General features: G+C 36.2%; 1 long non-coding RNA gene and 1 other non-coding gene across 2 annotated transcripts in view; both read right to left on the reverse strand.

The window, feature by feature from the left end:
- Nucleotides 1-21,401, reverse strand: part of LOC146992778 (uncharacterized) — a 502,220-nt gene that overhangs the window by 315,049 nt on the left and 165,770 nt on the right. The gene's annotated exons all lie outside the window — the stretch shown is intronic.
- TRNAR-CCU (transfer RNA arginine (anticodon CCU)) lies at nucleotides 10,343-10,415 on the reverse strand. The gene has a single exon. It is a non-coding gene; the product is annotated as a tRNA-Arg (tRNA).

Here is a 21,401-nt window from a genome sequence, read left to right on the forward strand (position 1 = left end):
CTCCGGGATTCGAACCCGGTCTGTCCAGTATGGAAGTCAGAATCACTAACCACTTTCCCATCTGGGCGGCCTGTTTACAGACCTAGGTCCATGTCCAGATTTCTGAATGTTGAGTACATCTGCTCCTAGCGAGGTCCTGCATTAAATTCTCTTCTCCTTCAACTAAGGCACAAAAAGTATCATTATCTTCTACGAACTGAGAACTCAATCACGCTCCTTCACTTCATTTCAATGGTAGAGATTACAGATGTTGTTTTGTTTTGCAACTAATACACCCTGTGGTAAGTCGACTCACAAGAAACTTTTAAACACTACGCATTAGGCCCGGACCTAAAATACAATTTACACTACAGTTTGGTTAAAAAATTAGCACTCGAACTGATTCTGAACGCCAGTTTTACATTAAGTATCACATTACGTATGAGAAGTATGTATCACATTACGTATGAGAAGTACGTATCAAATTTACGTCTACATTATGTATTACGTATCACATTACACATTAGAAGGTACAGCTGGTGCACTTGTAAAGCGGATGAACAGGTAAGTAATGAAATAAAAAATCTTGCGCATCTAATAATTGTTTTTAAGTATTTTTATAAAATTCCCCTAATCCAATCCACATTTTAACTATATACCTCTTATTAATGAATACGAACAAAGGGAAATTTATAATAATCCACTGTCTTCGACACAAATGCAGTAAAATAAGGCTCTCAAAAGTTACACTACATATTAGTGAGCTACTCGATATTATTGTCCATTTGAATAAAACCTATAAAACAAAATTAATCCTTTTCTATGTTTAAACTGATGACAATGACATTGCTGAAAGTTTGTTTAAGGAGGCTAGACATCTCACTAACTAGTCAAAAATACAGTATTTTTCGTGATGCTGAAAGTGTAACAATATTTAGGCAAAGAAAAGCCAGTTGCGAAGAAACTACAGTTTTGTGAATGTCAATACACGTGTGGCAACCTGACGGCAGATGGTCTCGCGGACAGCTGCTTTAAAAAGCAAATAAAATGTAGTGGATCTCGAAAGGATCTCTAAGTTAGAAAGGGAAAAAATGGGACAATTACAAGTCGAAAGGTATATACCAAGGTTGTAAGTGCAGAAAGCGCTACCCTTATCCAAGACTTTTCTTTCTGTATAGATTTCTTCAAAAAAAAAAAAAATTCAAATCGCGCAGATTTCTTCAAAACAAAAGCTGGGCCGACCGTGGTGTAATATCGCTACTTCTCCTTCCAATTTCACTAACTTCTGCTGCCTTTGTTTTTCAAACTAGCTTTTTCTGCGAAAGCACCTGCCGTCGAGTTGCCATACATATATTGCCATTAATTTCACAAAGCTGCGGTTTCCTTCAATTGAATTTTCTTTGTGTCTGAATATTGTTACTGAAAGATACAGTACTTTTGACTAGTTATTGAGATGTCTAGCTTCTTTGTCTAATCTTTGTCAGCAGTCCGCATAGGCAGCGATTAATTGCATTTTAAACCCTTTTATAGTCTGGTCATGTTAAAAGACAAAATAATTGCAAAATTTGAATAACGAATGTAATTTACAGCCTGTATGTTGAAATGTTGGCATAGAAAAGAAGGTATAAACTACCAGCGTAACGTAGCTTTAACCACTCGACCACTGGGCGACACAGTTGATGGTAGAGAAGAAGAGGCACAAGGCCAATAGATTTGATTGACTTTTAATCAAAGCTGGGCTAGAAGTTAGGCAAATGTCATGAAGTCTAGTCAGTTATTGGATAATTCTAAACAGTTATTTAAAAGACTGCAAAGACCATTTGGTTTTATTCGAGCAATGCAATAATTCCTTACACTGTCACTCAAAGAGCGAATGGGAAGAGGCATCGACCAAATTCAGGTGGGGACATTTGTCTTTCATCACATTTTATAAACCTAAGTGGTGATGATAAATTGTCCATGATACTTTAGTTCGGGAGCCACTGAAGAGATTATTTGATATTCTTGGAACAGAAAACATAAAAACTCAATTGTATCCGTGGGATTTGAACCACGGATCTTCTACAAATCATTTCGACGTGTGCGACTCGTTGAAACAACGAGAACATGACCGGGAAAATTCCGTAATTCCTTGAGAAACTATTCACTCAGATTTACAAACATAGTTTCGTAATTAAACTAATCATTCAGAACAGCTGAACATGGATATAAACAGAGTCACAAGCGTCTTTTAACACAGGTTTTATTAAACTTTGCAGGTCTTCGAAACTGCGAATTTCAACCAATTTTATAAAGTTTGAATTGTTATTTAAATTACATTAACCACAAAGTTCTGCTCATTAGAATCGATTTATAATACGATCATTCGGCTAACCTTGAGGACATTAACTATCTCGTGTGCTAAAAACATATCTCAGTGCTTCAGGGTATTATGCGCTTCGCAAACTCCGATTAAATGTTTACACCTCGTAACCAGCATAAAACTAAGTCATGCGCAAAAATGATTTACCGTGCATCTAAATTCTATCGTTCCCCTTTATTACTTCCCTAAGGTTGGGGTAGATGATGCGACATATATTCTGCTATTTAAAGAGAACAATTTCGCGTTCAAGGACGTTAGTTCGATAAGAACACAGCAGCTTCGCGTAAATGTTACAAGATGGCGTATTTATAGATCTCAGGACAGAAATTTTATTGCGCTTTTTGCAGCCAAATTTACAAGGTATTTCGGAATTTTATGCTTTTTTAAATAATAGGTTTTAATTATTTAAAGAAGCTGAGAAACATCATAATGCATATAATTAGAATACCTTATATTTTAAATAAAAAAATCTTTCATAGAAATAAGGCAATTTACACACATATATATATATATGTTGTATGATCTATATACACATCTAAAAGAACAAGTAATTAGCAATTCTGGCTGCAAAAATGTTTTTAATTTAAATGTTTAAGCAACTTATGAATAACTAGATTAATTTGTGTGATATACTGGCTAGATTTTACTTTGCAATTTTCATTTGCAGTTTGCGGTAAAGTTTCATGCGAAAGGTTATGATGGCATTTAAAAGAATGCATTGACAGGAATAATCTTAGCCCAGCAGACGTAGAGTGGCATGGGAGCTGAAAGCTAGTTGCTTGAACAGGATTAAAATTCCGGCAAATCGGTTGGCTGCTCAGGAGTTTTCCTGAATTTCTCTAAGGTGTAACGTAGCTACGATCCAGTTTTTTTAAAAATCCTCCACGAAGGCATCCCTACACGTAGGTAGATATCGCTCGAGTATTTTTTCATAATATAATTCTACGAGTTACCTTATACGTATGTGATGTCAAATAATTGAGTTAAATGAGATGAATGTGTGTATGTTATGATTATTGGCTTATATTTAATTAATTTTACTGTAAGCTAATAATTATTCAATGCACCTTGAACTTAATTTAATAGCCTTCTAAAATATGATACAAATTGTACTATTATATATTTTTGCCTTAGATCAATAAAAATGTTTTAGAATAACGCTTATAAATTAACGATGTAACCCAACGGCTTTCAAGAGCGCCACCTAGCGGCCGTCGAAGATAATACAGAGTCCGGTAAATAACAGGAAAACATAAAATGAAAGGTAGCCACGGCAAGACAGAATTCAGAAGATGATAAATAGTAAGGAGATGATGATAGTAGTAAGGAAAAGTTTTTTAAAGAATGATTTTTAGAAAAACTGTAACTGACATAAACAGAAATAAAGAGAAAACAACGTTTTAACGATGCTGACGTGAACAGACAATGATCAAATATCCTCGTGAAACTACAGTAAAGCAAAGCAGTCCAGGAAACAAGGAGGGGTTGGGTTCATAGAACTACATGCAAGCATACAGCGCACTTAAGGAATGATTTATTGCTTGCAGTCTCAGCTGCATTGGCGAACGTACAAAAGAGTAATGTATCTTTGTGTTGAACTATCTGGAATTAGAAGAACAGGAATTAGAAATATAGCACTGCAGAAGCACAGAATACATAACTGCAGTTACTAGATAAATAGAGGTGAACAAATGTATATATTTCAATATAAAATGATGCATATAAATACGAGAATACATAGAATTGCGAGCTACAGACGCATATACGGTATTCCGTACAGAAACATAAATACAATTTTAGTAAAATATAAAGATTCAAAAATAGTTGCTGGAACATATAATGATGCAATCATGAGTAAATAATACTAAGAACAATATATGTATATATATTTTTTGAAAATATTAAATCTATCAAAGTTTATATACATTAATGAATCTGATTACATTTAGGACCTTCATTAAACCATTTTTGTTGTGTGTATCTTTGCCTTTCCAGATTGAGAAATTGTTATCCGAGACCCAGGAAAATGGCTATTTCCGGTAAGAATATAATAAAGCAGATAATGTTGGATGTCACCAATTTTACCAAAGGTACACGCAATTATTGTCTCTACGGCCAAACCTATAGAAATATTTCGTGTTATGCTGTGTTCGTAAAAACTTACCTCATACAATTTTTCCCATATTCGGCAAAACTTTTGAAAAGGAATCATATGTCATTCTGCAATTTAGTGCAAATAGGCTTCTTCAGAGAAAACACTGTTTCAAAATATCCAATAATTGACTAGACTTCATGACATTTGCCTAACTTCTAGTTTAACTTTGATTAAATGTCAATCAAATCCATGGGTTTGTGTTTCTTCTTCCCTACCATCAACAATGCCGACCAGTGATCGAGTGATTAAAGCCGCCTAACATTGGTAGTTTATCTTTTTTTTTCTATGCCAGCGTTTGAACATATAAAGCTGCATGAGAGTTTCGCAAGTTCCTTCACATGTAACATAAACAAGAGACACTTTTTTAGAAAATCCTCCATGAAGGCATAACTCCCTATAGTTTGCTAGCTCAAGTGTGCTTTCCCATAATTAATTAATTCTACCACTATCAAATCCGCATCTACCACACAAAAACATCTACCAGAATTAAAAGAACTTCGGGATTTGCTTCATTATTTTCCCCAGGGACTAACTTCTGTGCCTTATTTGGTTAGGAACTCTGTGACAATTGCGAGGCATTCAGCTTCAGCTAACCACCAAGCGGTCTGACAGCGCACTTGTTCAAATAAACTTATTTGTAATCAACTAGCTGCCAAAATATCATTGATTTTCATATTAAGTTCTCACTAGCGGAAATATGGTACTGCTTAAAAACATGGCTGCTTAAAAAGTTACAAAGTCCTTGACGTAGACATTTATCTGTATATGGATAGGTCTGAAGATTTTACCGTATTCATTAACACGAACGATCAAAAAATTTGAATCTATCACTGGTATCAAAACTTCAGTAAAGGATAAAGTACCAAAAGTGCTATTCATTTTTGGGTCGATTACATTTTAGAAGCAAAATGCGAGTGTAATATTTGTAACACTAGCAAGAATATCCAACTGCAGCGCTTGGGAAAGGGCAATCCAACTAGGTATTTTACAAGAGGAAATTCAGAATGTTTACTTTCGTTTAAGTGTTTAATAATGCTGCAATTTATTGAAAAGAGTGAGCCCAGTGTCATAAGGAAACATTCAACGTTACAAAAATCCACATCCAATGGTGGAAAATGTGCAACACAATGAAAATATAATGGCTCAAAGCATAAGTTCGGATATTTTGATATTTTATAAAGCAATTTTCAACATAAGACATAATTAAAAAAACATATCCCTATAAATCAACTATCGAAATCCTATTGATTTTTCATAAACAAAAGTTAAATTTAGCCTACACTATTAAAAAAAGAAATTCTTAAGTTATAGAGAGTGAAAACTAGCCTCAAAATATGTCAGACAACTTTAATTTTGCGAGTTTTCTTTAAAATGTAAAAATTTCAAAATTTTCAGGAGTTTCCTATAATCAGCATTGAGATATCAGTTTAATCTCTTCTTTGCTTGCTAAATTTCGTTTTGATGATTAGGAATCAGAAGATAATCTGGACAATCATCTCTGGTTATTCGCGAGCTTGTAATAAAATATTTTAATATGGATTGTTTGTAAGAAATAAGTAAAGATGTTTGTAAGAGACAGGTAAGTTGTAAAGCAAAGTTGTTCAACAGTACGTGACGTAAAGAAGAGTTTCAAGACAAGAAACACAATAGAAAATAAATGTCAAGCACATCAAAGATTTTTGCAGATTCTGAGGAGCGTTGGACCCTTCCAGAAGTAAAGATAGTCCAAAATTAAGTATTCACAAATTGGTTGTGAAACAGAAAAGCATTTTGGAAAATGAGCTAATCCGGAAGCAATCAGAAGTATTTTCAGAAAACAATTTTTTCACTGGGCGAGTTGCTAGGGACAGAAACACTTCTTAAGTAAGATTAATCATTTTAAGACTGAAATTTCCAAAACTTCATAAAAACAAAGCCTTTTGAAATAACAGGGTGAAATATCAAAAGGACGAGTGCAAATTTAATATCTTTCATTCGGATTGGCAAACACATATTTGGAGAAGGCCAAATGAAAAGTGTACAGGAAAAGTATAAAACCTACTTTTAAACATGATAGGAGATCGATATTGATAGGGGGATCAAGTACCAGCTGCTGGATTAGATAATCTTCATATCGCAGATGGAATAATGAATCAAAATTATATTTACAGATTCTGAAGTAAAATCTTCAAAAGAATGCACAAAATTTGGGCACACACGATTGTTTTTATTTTCATCAAGACAACAATCCAAAGCGATAAATGTTAAATTGTGTTTGTTTTATAATTGTCCACGTGCTTTAGATAAGGGCCCTCAATCTCCGGACGTAAATGCAGTTGAAAATTTATGGACACATTTGAAAGAAAAATTAAAAATTCATACCGTATTCAATTCAAAAGATTTAGATGATTAAGATAGATTAAGAGGATAGGTGCCGCCCAATCGGTATAGTGGTTAACATCGCTGACTGCCGTGTCGAAGAGCCTGGCCTCGAATCCCGAAGAAGACATGGATACTTGTAAATGTATAGTGGCACTCCAAATATGCAGCGGGCCGAGAGTCCTCTTGTGTGGTTTGATGGAAAGACAGAGGGGATGGGAGACCCTCAGATCTGTCCCCCCTCCGGGATGCTCTTCATCAAAATTGGGGCCCGAACTGAGCTAAAAAGCACTGTCGCCTGTAAGGTGCTCAAGGCTGTTGCCAACGACAGGCAAAATCTTGCGCTGCTTGCAACGAGGAAATTCGTGGGCTTGGGTTGATGTTACTGTCAGACAAGTGAGCATAAGTAGCAACAAGACGATAGGTCAAAAATTACTCATATTGCTAAAAATTAGTCCATTCAATTATTATTTATTAGATTACGAGGTATTTATAGCAAATTAGTCTTACCAAACCAGGTACTAAATTTTATTTTAATATTTCAAGTTAATTGCAAAAAAATTATGTCTGGGTCGGATAACGAGATTACTGTTCATCGTGTGTTGAACGTTTCTTTTTCCAAACTTAATTTAAAAAAGTTGCTTACTTTTTTTGAATTCATATGCACTTTAAAATCGTTACAAGGTATTTTCTCCTTCTTCTCCGCATGCCTTCATGGTGTAATTAGAAGCATACTCGATGCGTAGTCGAGAGGTCTAGGGTCGAGTTCCGTTAAGGGTACTGCAATTTTTCTCGTCTCTCTCTTCAAGAAAACTTTATGACCTCTACACAGTAAATGAAAACAATTTGATATTGTTATAATTATTTTCTATTATTATAAACCCTTTCATAAAGTGTAAGGAAATAGAGGTCTCGAGTTTTACTTTGAATTACAGTGAAAGAATATTATAATGCTTCAGAATTTTTCAAATCACTTTTTTGTTTATGAATATTAAACGCAATATGATTTTTGTTAATTCGTTTTAATAGATATGCTAGCCGATCGAATGAAAAGGCATATTTTTACCATATTAAAATCAATTTTGCAAAAAAGAAGATTCGTAGTTCTCGAATCTGTTTTAAAATAACGCGAGTATTAATTTGCAGAAATTAACGCATATTTCAGAATTTCTGCGAATATCTTGTTTAATAAACTGGCTTTAGATATTTTATCGTCAATTTTGCATGGTAATTGGTGGCAAAATTTATTTTCGAAGGCAAAAACCATTTCAAGGAAACTTTGATAGAAAGCGCATGGCATTATCCTATTCATTTATTAAGCGAAATGTTAATGAGAATTTCGAGAATTTTGCTTATTCCACATTCTCATATGCATGTATATTCCATACAATCATTAGTAAGAAAACGGGAGTAATGTATAAATTATTTTAAGCTATACTAAAGCTAAGATTTTAAAGGTAGCAGATCTTTTTTATTATAGTGTGGTTATCACAATTTCATTATTTATGAAAATATATCATAGTTACTATCAATTGAAGGATTTTATGTCCAGAATGCATTCCATACATTCAAGTACTTTCACACATTATAAATTTTTGAAGTAGCAAATGGTTGATAAATATTTTTATTGCAGTCTTGTAAAGTTATTTGAAAGGATTATTCTTTGAAGTAATAGACACGATACAACAGATGGCAGATCATTCATCTTTGGGAAACAATATGACGAACAACAATGTAATTTATTACTTAACCACGAACGTGATGATTTAGGTGACTATAATTTTTAACGCCTAACGTACTTCCAGTCCGTAGCTAGAATTTCCCCTCTAAAAGTCACGCTTGAGCAATCATCTTGTATCATTTACTGCTGATGTAGGAAATTCTCTTAGAAATTATATAGTGAAAGAAAAAAATGTCAGATCCTAACAAAAGACAAGTCAATTTCTCGAAAATCTGTTTTAAGAAATCAAAATAGCATTTTTTCTTTATGTTGTGCAAGTGAAATAAAAAAAGCAGCATCTTGGAAATATTGAATCTACAGATTTATTGACGCGCTATTATGGGTGTATAAGCTTTACCTCTCCCCTTCTACCAAATACGGTGAAGATTTTTCATTTTGTTTACGGTGAAGGCGTTTTATCTTCACGTGAGGAAAAATTTGCATTATCCCGAGTGGAATTCATTTTCACATTGAAATGAATTTTTTCGACGTGAATTATTTTCCCCTGATGCTTGGTTATTTTACAGAAATATATTTAAATAGCTACAGCTTGGACCAAGTTTTATATAATGAGCGCATACGTTCTGTTGTTAAATGTTCGACAGGAATTTATAATCCTGACGTATTTTATTATTACGTATTGACGTAAACTGCACTAACTGAACTGTTGCGTAATAATTCCCGTTATGTTCTTTACAGTAAATAACAGCCACGCTTAATGTCTCCTGAAAGAATTTAGTAACAAAAAATAATATTTAAGCTATCAAATAAAGATTCCAGCATCCACATTTTCACATATACGCCAAGTATAAGGAACAGTAAAATAACCTATCTAATCATGAATTGGTAATAGTTTCTGTAGAGCTGGTCCTTCCCTTTGTAAAAGTTCTTAAAACCCTGGTAAACTGACAAGTGAATTATCGCTTCATCTGTGAAAATACTGTTAAGACTCAAGCAGGAATTAAAGTAATTTTATTTATAACTTGAACTTAACCAAGATACAAATTGTGCTCAAAAATCAATCTTCACCACTTGAGGGTAGTAGACGAAAGAAACTTAAAATTACAAATTGAATGGCTTCGTGTCTGGACACTACAGTAAGTGGCTTAACTAATCGTTGGCTCAAACTTTAAATTGCGCCATTAATCTTCGGCTCGAAAAATTGATAATAAGAAACTTAGAGCTGGGTTAGGTTAAAAACTGCGAGCATTAACTGCAAGAAGCTCTATATCCTAAATCTTTCAAAGTTCTCCCTTTAAACACGTTTACTTATTTGCATCCTAGTGAGGGCCAACGAAAGAAGAAGTGACAGTACAGATCTTAATTATAAGAAAATGAATTAATTAAAACAAATATAGCTAGCAAATAGGAAGCTTATACACATATAAACTGTATAAGCTTCCTATGTTAACTTTAAGTACTTTTAAACTCCTTTCTTCAATTCGTTACTAACTTTACAATATGTTTGTTTCCAGTAATTAGAGAACTAAGCTGAAATCCAAGTATTTCGAATATTTCCTTTAGTTCAGAATTTAAGAATGATTTCAAGCTTCAGGTATGAACGAATCTTGCTACAGTTTCAAAGTATTAAAATTCATTTTATATTGATAAGAAAATCTATGTGCGTTGGAGAGACGGCTATTGATTTCAGCTTCTGCAGATGCCAGTATATATGATAGAGATTCTTACGTATAAACAATGTAGGATTTTAAGCAAACGTGTAGAGACATTAGGCTATTTCGAAGCAGGAGATCGGAAAAATTATCAATGCTCTCGCCGGGACTCGAACCACGGGCCTCTCGAATAGGCGTCCAGCATGCTGACCACTACACCACGAAGGCATGCTAAGAAGGCAAGAGAAATGCCTTTTAAAGGGTGACTGGGGTTTCAGGGGACCCAGTCGCCATCCAGTGGTGAATAACTATCATTCACCACCTTTTAGTTCGGGAGCTACTGTAGAGATATTAGGTTATTTCGAAGCAGGAGATGCGAAAAATGAGCAATGCCGTCGCCGGGACTCAAACCACGGACCTCTCGAATACGCGTCGAGCGTGCTGACTACTACACCACGAATGCATGCTAAGAAGGCGGGAGAAATACCTTATAAACGATCCTGAGATCTTTTAGTTTCTTGATTGCCATAAAGTTCGTTCTCCTTGCTGAGGTCTAATTAATTTAACATTAACAGCGGTGAAAGTGACTGAAGAAGAAAATAAGGTATTTCAAATGGAATTTTATTTCTCCGCTTTGTATCCAGTAACCCAGAATTATCACCACTGTAAAAGGCACTAACAGGGAAATGTGCTACTCTGAAAAGAAAACCTTCAGCAGTTTGAACCCTAAAGAAACTTTCAGCATTTCTTAGCACAGCCATAAGTAGAACAAAAATTAAGCTGAAAAATAAGCCTAGAACAGGGGTGAAAAATCCTTAGTAAAAGTCCTAGTTTTAGTTAATTTTAGGGTTTACAGACAAAGATAAAACAAAATTTATTTATGCAGTACTTTTAATAGAGATTCTTGGCTAAATGAAGTATTTTACAAAACGTTAAGTTTAACTCTTAGAAGTATGGTTACATAGAAATTTGATATACTATTGAGATGCTTCTTTCTTATGCACAATGATTCATATAACTGAGACTCAAATTTGTGTTTTCCCTCATCAAAATCAGTTGCAAATGTCCATGTATCAGTGCTGCGACCATAGAGAGAATTTTATACACAGCTCGACATTGAAAATGCAACACCAAGAAAGAGTGGTTAGAAAGTGATGAAATTTGGAAAAAAAGACAGAGACAGAAAGCAGCAATAAGTGATCTTTATTTCAAAATGATTTTAGTCAGAATACAGAGCGAGAACGGCGTCGCCTCAGTAGGATGTAGGACCACCGCGAACTGCGAAGCACGAAGAAACACGTCTAGGCATACAGTCAATAAGAGTGCGCATGGTTTCCTGAGGGATGACTCTCCATTCCCTTTCAACCATTTGCCACACTTCGTCTTCTGAACGAGGCAGGGGCAGAGTCTGCAAACGGCGTCCAATCACATCCCACACATGTTCGATTGGTGACAGGTCAGGAGAGTACGGTGGCCAGGGAAGCATCTGTATACCTTGCACAGCATGTTGGCAGATGCGAACACTGTGTGGTCGGGCGTTATCCTGCTGAAAAATTGCATTAGGCAGCCCTTGAAGGTAGGGGATTGCCACCGGCCGCAGTACATTATCCAAGTATCGTTGGGCCGTCATAGTGCCCTGAATACGAACTAAAGGTGACCTGGAATCGTAGGCAACAGCGCCTCAAACCATTATGCCACGTTGTCGTGCCGTGGAGCGTTCCACAGTTACTGCCGAATTAGATCTGTCTCCACGTCGACTGTCACTGGATAAACAGAAGCGTGACTCATCTGAGAACACGACCTTTCGCCATTCTGTCATCCACATCGCTCCAGTTCGGCACCATTCTAAACGTTGGCGTCTATGCTGTGGGGTAAATGGCAGTCTTCTTAACGGACGCCGTGAGTGCAGGCCACGATCAACCAATCGACGGGAAATGGTTCTGGTCTACACCAGAGCATCCAGGGTATCTTGCACATGCTGCAGAATCGCGGTACAAGTGACTTGAGGGACCGCCACAGCTTGTCGGTGGATGCGTCGATCCACTCGTGCTGACGTCACTCTGGCTGCACCTGCACCCCTCCTTCTTCTCAAATTGCCTTGTTCCAACCATGTTCGCCATAGCCGATGCACCGTGCTCGCATCCATGTGGGTATCAGCTGCGATTTGACGTAAGGACCAACCCGCCCTCCTCAGTCCGATCAGCGTAAAATCGTCTATCGGGTCTCGTAAAATCATCTATCTGCTGGAAGTGCCTTCGTTGACGGCGGCCTGGCATTCTCTCCTATTACACGTATCATCCGGGGCAAAAACCAACTTTCTTCGATAATTCGTCTGGCAGAAATAACGGCACGAATACTGCCCATTCTGCACGTTCCTTCCCTTATATCTTACTTCAAGTGCGTCGGAGAACTGCGCATTTCACATCATTCGCATAACTCTGTGACGTACGTCTATTCTAAAATTTGCATAAATTTCTGACCCCTCCTTCTTGGTGTTGCATTTTCAATGTCGAGCAGTGTATATTCCAACTTTAAATACATTTTCATTGAGATAGCTAATATTTATTACTAATATTAAATCAAATACAAAGTATTTTCGATGAGCATCGTAATCACCTGCCAAGTATCTATAAAATTACGTTAAGTTCTTGTTTGCCATTTTAATATGTCACTCTTTCTCAGGGAGTAGTTCCTCATTTGTATAGTTAAATGCATAAAAGTTTTCAGCTCCTGCTTTAATATCTGCAAAGCTTTGGAGCTCACCATTAATCCAATGGTTAAAGCCGCATAACCCTGGTAATTCTTCTGGTGTTGTATTGCTGTAGGGTTAACGAGTTAACTGCATGAGAATTTTACGATTCATGTTATGTGTAACTTAAACGGTAATTTGAGATTTATTAGATAAAAAAAAATGTTAGAATTGCACGTCAGCTTTAAAACTAAGGTAAACTGAGCTGTTGTTTCGGGCTCATTTCCAGTGGCAATCTGACTTGAGCGTTTTACCATTGGGTTTAAGTTTATTCTTCAGAATAATTTCTTGATCTTCGCAAACTATTCTGGACCTTTATCATCAGTTACGGAGGCTGTTCGCCCACTTTTTAGACGATTTTCATTGTATTTACAAATATATTTTGTGTTTTAAAAGTTTCATTTGATACAGCTTATTCTCAACTATTTTTCTGGATCGTAATTTCTGAGACACCAATTTATTTTTCTTTTTAGTACTCAAAGAGTTATTTTATTTCATTCCTCTTGAACAGCTTTCCAAAGTCCAAGGAGTGTTGCAGGTCCACTTTGGACAAATCGCTTTTTAAAAGTCCAAAGGCGCAAAAATCCGTGGATAATACATCAGATTTAGTAAGAATATGAGTGAAGTGTACGGCCTTGATACATGTTTCTTGTTCCATTTTTTGCAGGAAATTAACAGCGGATTTTGAAGTGCGGCTCCTTCCTTTGTCTTGATGCAGTTCTACTGACTGATGGCATTGTGGGTAAAGAGAAGTTATTTCGTATTTGAAAACTAGGTATAAAATATATTCCTGATAATACATGGTGTTTATCCTCAAAGGTTTCTACACTCTCTTTAATTTTATTTGTCGTTACATCAAAAATCCCTTTAAATAACTTTCTTCAGATACTTTGAACCATCTTCTAAGATTTTTTCTTATCTTTGATGAAAATAAGTGGATCTCTTTTTATTATAGTCATTTAAATATACACAAGATTCATTGAATTTGAAATTTTTTTTTTCATTTTTTCCCGAATAATTGTTCCTCACAGAGAATCTGCAGCACATTCAGCTTTCGGCGATATGTCCTGCAGAAAGAGGATGCACATTATGCTTTTTCGCCCGTGATTTAAATCGGAATTAATCACTTTGTTTACAGTTGACACTGAGCATTTTGATGATAATGCAACTGTCCTTCGCAAATTGTCTTTTAATATTAAAATTCTTTCTTTTGCACCATTCGAAATATTCCGTTTCTTTCCTTGGATATGCAATTTGAAAAATTTTTCTCCTTGAAGTCACACCTTGATGTTTTTTCTTATCTTATTGATAATACTATCCGAGTTGCTTTAGATAACGAAACATTATGACGTTCACAGCATTTTTAATAACTAAATACGAATAATTTTCTTCGTATTTAGTTCTGTTAATGACTTCGCGCCAAAAAGCACAAATATAGTCCATATCTTCCTTCAAAGTATTTTTTCCAGCACGCGATTTTTTAGAGCAAAGCAAAGTTGTCTAAAAATATGCAAATAGCCTCTGTATTTTTTTTATCTCTAATTATCCTGTACAACCTGTGATATCCTGTACAATTATACTGAACAACTCGCTGTCGAAGAAGAAACAGGATATCTTATCTGCATGAACAGACATCTGCATCATATTACCTTTGGAAATATTGTAAGCCCTCCCATTTGAATTCAGAGTCAAACTAAGATTATTGCTGGGAGCTATTGAGCTAACTACTGTAAGCCGGTTTTAAACAGCTTTCGTTTATTTTAATAATTTAAAAGCTTTCATTCAGGAACGAAAATCTAAAAGTAATAACGTTTCAAAGTTTATTTGCGTTTGCTTTGTATATCAGTCTTTTTTAGTGTGGTCACGGGATTGGAGGAATGGTGTACGGGTCTATCTAAACTCTATCATACATTTTAAGATTGAGATAAGGTTCAGTTTATTGTATCAAGCATGACCACTTTTAAGTTTCTTAGAACCCGGTAATAATGAATAGTTGACACCAATCTATAAAATGTTAGGAATTTTAATAGCGACCTTAGCCAGATATATTTACCCATTTTTTCGAAGTTTAATAAAGCGCTCAAAATTACAACGGTGAGATAACTTTAACTGCTTTGTGTCCACTTTCTGTGGACAACAAAGCAGTTACAGTCTTAGGATTCATCTCGAAATTTCAGTGAATGGCCCTTTACTGGGATTTATCTGCGCTAACGGGGTCAGTTCTATGTGTCGTCTAGTTCCGCTATACGTGAAGTTCAACTCGCTGTGCTACGAGGAAAAACTACTTTTGGGCCTGCGTCGGCTATGCCAGATACCTCCGTTAGCTCTGATAAACCCCAGTATGAACGACCCTTTACAGATCGTCAGAGTTTTCCTCTATTTGGTTGGAGTCAACTGACGGGGATCTGCTTCGAGAACATCAAAAAGACAAATGGGGGCGCAAAGTCATTAACAGAAGTCAGCGACAGAGAATGGAATGGGTGTTTAATGACGCATTGTCACTGCACTTAAATATGTCGCCATTTCCTTTTGGTGCATATTTCTTTTTGTGAAATTTAACGTATTCAATAAATTTATTGCTGTGTTTGAAAGTGAGTCTGCTGTCGATGGAAAAGCAGGTGCTATAATTCTATGAACTGCATTTCAAGGCCTCTTTGGTAAAAAAACGACACTTTACATATCAGGTTCAATGTTTCTTCTAACCTTCTTCGGAAACATACAATGACCTGACTAGAACAGAGAGCTTACTAAAGCTATGTTCACTAATTGTAGTAAGTAGACAGGATACAGACGAAGGGTATACAAAACCCTTTATTTTTTTCTTTATATACAATGACTTCCGTACTTCGGAATACAATGACCCTCCACTCGGGGTCTAACTTAAAAGATATCAAAATAAAACTAAACTCTAATTTAACTTTAGAATAAGATTGGCCTTATAATAACAGGAAGCGTATGTAGCACAGAGACTGTGAACACTACAATACGTTTAATTTATCAAGAGGATTAAAACCTGTGGCCTGGAAGGCAAAGTAGCAACTGCGTAACTTCTAAGGTAAGCGGCCTGCTTCGAACTCACGGCTTCCTCTCTTCTGCTTGGCAAAAAGGCCACACTTAAATACTTGGCGTTCGCCAGACAACTTATCAGGTTCAATGTTTCTTCTAACCTTCTTCGGAAACATACAATGACCTGACTAGAACAGAGAGCTTACTAAAGCTATGTTCACTAATTGTAGTAAGTAGACAGGATACAGACGAAGGGTATACAAAACCCTTTATTTTTTTCTTTATATACAATGACTTCCGTACTTCGGAATACAATGACCCTCCACTCGGGGTCTAACTTAAAAGATATCAAAATAAAACTAAACTCTAATTTAACTTTAGAATAAGATTGGCCTTATAATAACAGAAAGCGTATGTAGCACAGAGACTGTGAACACTACAATACGTTTTATTTATCAAGAGGATTAAAACCTCTGGCCTGGAAGGCAAAGTAGCAACTGCGTAACTTCTAAGGTAAGCGGCCTGCTTCGAACTCACGGCTTCCTCTCTTCTGCTTGGCAAAAAGGCCACACTTAAATACTTGGCGTTCGCCAGACAACTTATCAGGTTCAATGTTTCTTCTAACCTTCTTCGGAAACATACAATGACCTGACTAGAACAGAGAGCTTACTAAAGCTATGTTCACTAATTGTAGTAAGTAGACAGGATACAGACGAAGGGTATACAAAACCCTTTATTTTTTCTTTATATACAATGACTTCCGTACTTCGGAATACAATGACCCTCCACTCGGGGTCTAACTTAAAAGATATCAAAATAAAACTAAACTCTAATTTAACTTTAGAATAAGATTGGCCTTATAATAACAGAAAGCGTATGTAGCACAGAGACTGTGAACACTACAATACGTTTAATTTATCAAGAGGATTAAAACCTCTGGCCTGGAAGGCAAAGTAGCAACTGCGTAACTTCTAAGGTAAGCGGTCTGCTTCGAACTCACGGCTTCCTCTCTTCTGCTTGGCAAAAAGGCCACACTTAAATACTTGGCGTTCGCCAGACAACTTTGCATAAACTCCTTCACGCTTATAATTCTGGCCGGAAGTAGAAAATAAGAAGTGATAGTAAAGATTTAAAATAAAATAAACGTTAGTAAAACTTAAGATCCTTACATACTTCCCGCCAGAGTTAATTAGTTTGAAACTGAGGTCTAAAACGACCTTGTTGAAAACTTTTAGCTCTAGAAACTAACGCGAGACCAACCTTTTACAATCATAACTTAGCTAGAAACTAGAAAATTTTAAAAGAAAGAAATTTGTTACAATAGCAGCTCCCGGAATATACAACAATCTTTTTTCTTTTTCATCTGTACTGCATCAAAACAGGAGCTTTATTCAATTCTGGTTCCTTCCAGAGATCTGGAAGGAAAACTAGTTTAATGAAATGTTACAGAATGACATTGCAAATAACATATAGAATATACTTTTCTTAACATTCTTATTTCATTCATGACTATTTTAATTATCTCTCCCCGTGCTCTCTGACATGTGTTGTAAAAACACCAAACACGAATGTGTTTCTGTCTATGTGTTCAACACTTCCTCCTACAATCAAAACACTAACGTGTTAAAATTCAACATACGAGACCTCTTAACACACCCTAATTTCAACTCTAGACCCTGAGGTACTATTCTGAAAGTGGCTAACTCTAAAGTGTAGCGTCAGAGAGCCTAACTACATCATTCAACCTTTAACACATATTCACCATGATTTAATCTTTACAGTCACACGAATAACAAATTTTTTAACATTACTTTCACTTTTACCATATCACGGTATTTCTAAACATTCAAAATAACAGTTCACATGTATACAAGAACATATCAAGATGCCGTTAATTTTACACATTTGAAAACATACATTAGTAGTACATTGTTAACTTCTATTCTTTTCAAAGCAAGTGCCAATTCTTTCTACATTGAAATAATACTACATTTCAAAAAGTCTTTCAGACTAAAACTTCTTTCTTGTTAGAATGTTTTAAATAAAATTTATACAATAACTTTTTACAATATTTAAGTCTTTATACAACGCTATTATACATCAACTTTAGTTTTACGCGCGAGTAATTGAAAAACATAATAAGAAAATCGGTCACAACTCATTTCTCGCCCTTTTGGCGATAAAGGTAGACCTCGCATGAGGTAAAACTTCTTGAAATCTGCCACTTGCAGTAAGAATGAAAGATTAACTTAAGTTTGTAAAGTAACATAAAATTTTACTTATCTTTGTAATATTCAGACATCCTTTTCTGGGCCCAGTCTTTAAAGGTGCTGCAGACCGTAGCTTGGTTGATCCTCCTTCTTGTACGGGCTCGCCCTTCAGTGCTTTCCTCTGGAAGCTTCCGTTTTTCACCACTACGGCCACCCTTGAACATCTTCCTTCTGTCCTCTGCTTGTGGTCTTGGCCGTTTGAAGGCAGCTGGTCTTGGTGGAACCGGGAAACTTCTGTCGTGATCCTGCTTGGACCTCGTTGTTGGCCGTTCAAATTTTTCTTGTACTTTTTCCTCCGCCGCTGATGGCCCTTCCGCAGTTCGGCGACTTTTGCTGCGGAGAGTTCTGTCGGATGAGTCAATCTTCCGTTTCACAGCCGGGTTATAGTTGCCGTCCTTTCTCCCTTCTTCATTCTGGGGGTGTTCGTGAACTCTGTTTTTTGGACGGTGGAACGGCTTCTTTTTCTTTGTACCTTCAATTTTTCCGCGGGGCAATTTTCTTTTCACTTGCTTCTGTCTCTCATTGGCTTGCCCTTGTACTTGTCGTTTTCCCACCTCTGGAACTTGTACCTGCGGTGTCTGCCGTACCGGATCCTGCAAAAGATCTGAAAAGATTTGCATTTTATTACGGTCATAGAATGGTTTTATCTGGTCAATGTTTGCGGAACAGGTTTCACCATTTCTTGCCTTTAACACTACAACAGCGTGAGTTATTTTTTCTATAACATATGGTCCTTCAAAGCGTGGAAAAAATTTGGCAGTTTTATCTTCTGGTGCTGAAGAAAGTGAATGCTTAATTTTTAGTACTTCATCCCCTACTTTATAAGTTACTCCCCGTCGTTTCAAGTCATAATACAATTTTTGTTTTCTTTGTGCTACTTCCGTATTCTTTTTTGCTTCTTTTATTAGTTTTTCTATATCACCCATTTTAAATTCTGGGGCTCTTTGTTGCACATAAAATAGTTTATCTAACGGTGTTATAACCTTTCTGCCTAGAAATAACTCAGCAGGAGTTTTGCCCGTTGTATCATGTTTTGCGGTCCTAAGGGCGAAAGCAAATTCATTGACATAGTTATCCCAGCTTTTATGAAAATTTTTAACATAACTACGGATAATTTTCACTATATTTCTGTTGACCCGTTCCGCTATATTTGATTGCGGCCGATACGGGACCATTTTTAAATGACGTATGCCCAGTTTTTGGCACATGTCTTCAAATATATTACTTACAAATTGAGGACCATTATCCGATATAACTTTTAGGGGCGCCCCGTATTTTAAAATATATTTATTTAAAATAGAATCGGTAACTAATTTCGCGGAGGCTCGTTTTAAGGGAACAATTTCGGTCCATTTACTAAAATGATCAACTATAACAAGGAGATAGCGACTTTTGTTTAACTGACTTTTTGGGAAAGGGCCCAATAAATCGATGCCGATTATTTCATTTGGAAATTCGGATTTAATACTATTTAGAAACCCGGCCGGGCGGAAATTAATATAATTAACGGCTTGACATGTTGGGCAGGACTGGACATACGCCCTTGTTAACTTTTGCAGTTCAGGAAAGTAGACTGCCTCGCGTACGCGTTGAGTAGTTTTTCGAATACCAGCATGAGAAGCTAAAGGGCTGTCATGGAGCTCTTGCAGGATATTTAATCTAAGACTAGCTGGGATAACAGGTCGAAATTCGTTGTTGGAATTCGTAGTTTTTGTATAAAATAATAGACCATCTATTAGTTCGTAATGGGCCGCCCTATTTCTTATCGCCACAATATCTTGGTGGCTAAAATTTTCAGGATCCTTCAAATACTCATAAATACTTCCAAACTCAGGATCCTTACCCAGTTCGGTTATTACAGTTTCTCGGGAATTTATTGTACACGCTGTCAGCATTGCAACTTTTACGGTATTACCCTGTTCGTCTAATTTAATTCGTGACAGGGCATCTGCTACGATATTTTCCTTTCCGGAGGTATGCTTGATTACCAGATTATATTCTTGCAGCTTGAGTGCCCATCTTATTAACTTTGGGGATAAATTTTTTCCAGAGTACAATCTAGTTACCGCCGCATGATCAGAATATACTGTTATCGGCGCCTTTCCAAAATAGACTCGGAACTTTTGCACTGCTAACAGAACTGCAAGTGCCTCTCTCTCGGTCGCGGAATAGTTTCTTTGTGTTTGATTTAAAGTTCGGCTAAAAAATGCTACTGGCTGCTGATTTTGCGAAAGTACCGCTATTACCGAATAATCCGAAGCATCCGCTGAAATTTCTAAATTTTCATCCTTTTCAGGAAATTTCAACACAGGGGCTTGCGTTAATGCTTGTTTTAATTTTTCGAAAGCACTATTGGCTTCGGCCGTCCACGAGAATCTTGCCTTTTTCCTTTTTAATTTTAACAATGGCTCAGCGATAGCCGCAAAATCTTTTATAAAGGACCTATAATATGAACAAAGTCCTAGAAAAGAAGAGAGCTTCTTTGCCGTGTTTGGAGTCGGATACTTTTGTACAGCGATTATTTTTGATTCATCTGTCTCGATCCCTTTTTGCGATATTTTGTAACCTAAATATTTTAATTCAGGGGCTGCAAATTTGCATTTTTCGACATTAACTTTTAGACCGGCCTCATTTAATAAAGAAAACACCTGTCTTAAATCCTGTACATGTTGGTCTAGATTATCACTAGTAATAATGATATCGTCTAAATAGATAAATGTGGACTTTCCGAGAACAGGTCTTAACACAATGTCCATGCATCGCTGAAATGTTGCTGGGGCGCCTGAAAGGCCAAACGGCATTCGCAAAAATGCATAAGTGCCAGGCTTGGTTATAAAAGCAGTCTTAGGCACGTCCTCAGGCCTGATCCCTATTTGAAAATAACCATTCGTTAAGTCTAAAGTTGTCATAAATTTGGTTGATTTTATGTTCCTTAAAATTTCTTCTATAATCGGTAACGGATATACCGGATATTTCGTTATGGAATTTAATTTACGGTAATCAATAGCGAATCTCCACCTTTTTGGATGCTCCAAAGGATAATCATTATTTTTCTTACATAAAACCACCGGACTAGCATAACTACTTGAGATAGGCGTTACGATCTTTTTACGTAGCATATCGGTAATATGCCATTCTATAATTTTTTCCTAATTCTTATCATACCGGTATGGTTTTTGACGAACCGGG

The sequence above is a fragment of the Stegodyphus dumicola genome, chromosome X2 (genome assembly GCF_044657685.1).
Source record: "Stegodyphus dumicola isolate Sdum_Otavi_A_Nest chromosome X2, ASM4465768v1".
NCBI lineage: Eukaryota > Metazoa > Arthropoda > Arachnida > Araneae > Eresidae > Stegodyphus > Stegodyphus dumicola.